Source organism: Echinops telfairi, unplaced genomic scaffold (assembly GCF_000313985.2).
Source record: "Echinops telfairi isolate 266 unplaced genomic scaffold, ASM31398v2 ScPeMD7_7420;HRSCAF=8458, whole genome shotgun sequence".
Classification (NCBI taxonomy): domain Eukaryota; kingdom Metazoa; phylum Chordata; class Mammalia; order Afrosoricida; family Tenrecidae; genus Echinops; species Echinops telfairi.
This window is the reverse complement of record NW_022111320.1, coordinates 20,901,532-20,904,217: the sequence shown is the minus strand read 5'-3', so window position 1 is coordinate 20,904,217 and position 2,686 is coordinate 20,901,532. Positions and strand designations below refer to the sequence as shown.

General features: G+C 50.6%; 1 protein-coding gene across 2 annotated transcripts in view; it reads right to left on the bottom strand.

Moving 5' to 3' along the window:
• The window catches only part of TRANK1 (tetratricopeptide repeat and ankyrin repeat containing 1), a 147,786-nt gene that overhangs the window by 144,260 nt on the left and 840 nt on the right, over positions 1-2,686 (bottom strand). The window lies entirely within an intron of this gene.

Below are 2,686 nucleotides of genomic sequence, written 5' to 3'. Positions count from 1 at the left end.
AGACAAAGTGGAGACCTATAACCCACCTGTAAGATAAGTGGGCAGCCCCTCACAGAACGGCCACGTGGAAGGAATGCTATATCCAGGGTGCAGTATAGTACTGATGGAATACATAAATATCCTCTAGTCAATATTTCATCCTCTTACTGTTATGTTCTTAGTTTCACCTCACTAATCTTGTGTATGTTCATTTCTATAATTAAGGTCATTTGATGCATGATTTCCAAGATCAATAAACCGTTCAGAAATAATAATGAGACTAAGGAGAGTATTGACTCCCTGAGTGTACGGGAAGAAAGGTGGGAGGTGGGGAATCAATACCAAGGATGACTGTATAACTCTGCTCGAGGGGAATGAATGACAGAATTGTATAACAGATACATTGGATTGTGTAAAATATGGCAAATAATATAATAATAAAGGTTCCTGGGGGAAGGGTGGAGGAGGGAGGAGATAAAGGAGAGCTGATATCAAAGAGTTCAAGAAGAAAATGTTTTGAAAATGATAGGGGCAACAACTCTACAATTATGCTTGATCTAATTGAATTACGGATTCTTATAATACCTATAAGAGTTCCCAATAAAATGATTTTTTTTTTTAAAGAAAAGAATTGACTGACTCCAGTCCACCATGAATTGGCTTTGGGTCAGTCTTGTAACCTGTCCTAAATTTATTCATCTATAAAAAGGAGATAATAATAATACCTACTTTGTTGGATTATTGCGGCATTACTGCAGTGGTGATACTGTCTGGTAAGGATTGAACTAACTGAAAAGTTGGCATTTCAAACCCACTAGCTGTTGAAGTTGTCAGTTCTTGTAATGACTTACAGCCTCAGATACCCTATACAGGACTGCATTTATGTCAAATTGACTCAATGAGAGGGGGTTTTATATAATGTAAATGGTTAAGACACTTAGCTGCTAACCCAAAGGTTGGAGGTTTGAATCCACCCAGAGGCACCTTCAACGAAAGGCCTGGTGACATTTCTGAAAAATCAGTCACTTAAAATTCTGTGGAGCTGAGTTCTCCTGACACCCCTGGGGTTGCCCTGAGTCAGTCTGGAAGCACCTCTGCAGCCACAGGTAATAGTGGTTAAGATGAGTTGCAGCAGCGGGGGCGAGGTGAGAATTCTTAATCACACGTTCTACAAAGCAGGCTGGATAGAATTCTGAGTGTGTGCCAATGGGGATAGGAAAATTTATGCATTATTCAGTTTTAATAACCTCTCACGGAAACGTTCATTTGTTTTAATGCAGGAAACAAACCAGCATTACCACTAATAGTATCTATGACTTTAAGACCGTATGAAACCACAGCTATTTTCATAGGCTATTTAGAAGAGAGGCAGCGACAAAGAAGACCCTCTACAAGATTGATGGTCACAGTGGCTGCAACAATGGGTTCAAACATAAGTACAATTGTGAGTGTGGCGCAGGGCAGGGCGGTGTTCTTTCCGTTGTGCAAAGAGAGTCACTAGAGTTAGAACCGACTCGACGGCACCTAACAACATACAGCAGTTGCAAGTATCTTGAATTATCATTTCATCCGTTTTTTACATCATTATTAAATCTGACACAATAGCTTGTAATTGTACAAGCACTTCTTGTAAACAAGTGCTTTAAAAAAAAGTAATCAAGCGAAGAAGAACTATGCTAGGGTGGGTCAGGAAGCCTCATTTTACCTTTTTCATTCCCCCCCCCTACCCCTTCTTTTTCATATAGCACACCTCTCAGAATTTTTCCTAGGAGGTACCAAACCTTGGGGTCCTCCAGAAAACCCCCCAGCATAGAGAGATGGGTGCTCTCCAACTGGGCAGCAAGAGCGTGCGGGGCTCTGTGAGAGAGCTGGTGGGGGGGTGGGAGGGGCGCCTCCTGGACAACAGGTTTCCCGCTTGGATCTAAAAATCACTCCGGAGGCGGAAGTTTGGGCTTCTCCAGGCTGAGTTCACGGAGTCTCCCGAGAAATCCGCTGCTACCCGCCTCCCACCCCCCACCCCCCGCTCATGTATCCAAGTATGGAGAGCCCAGACACCCCGAACCACCGCCGGCTCCAGCTGCTGTTAGTTCAGACCGAGGCGGCGGCCTGCCCTGGTGGAGTCCTGAACCTCCTCCTGCAGGGAAGCCGCCAGCGCGCGCATTCGCTCGCAGCGTTCTCTGCAGAGCCCGCCCTTCCAGCCCGGCCCCGCCCGGCTCCAGAGCCCCGCTGCACCCGCGCGCCCCCGCCAGCCCCGATCGAACGCACGTCCGGGGGGGCTGGGCCGTCGATCTTTCCATCCGAAAGGTGTGGCGGGCCCCGGCGTCCCCCAGAGGGTGCGGACGGCGCACCGTGGAGCAGCGGGTTCGATGCCCAGGATGGAAGAGCAAGGCCAGCCACGCCGCCGCAGTCCTGGCGCAGCACACGCTCTGGTCCCCCCCTGGCCAGAGAAGGCCGGAGCCCATGCAGCACTCCAGCCGCCCCTGCCGCCGCCTGCCTGGGACCTGCACCTGGGGGGATGTAGGGGGAGGGGGGCCTGGCCAGGAGAAGCCGCTCTGCCGCGCCACCTCCTCCGCAGGTCGCCCGCGCGGGTGCGCGGGGGAAGCGCGCAGGACCAGGACGGCAGCCACCCGCGCGCCGCCCGCCACGCTACGCACCTAGTCGCCTGTGGGTCCCACATGGCCGGGGTTGGGCCCGTGGCCGCCGGGGG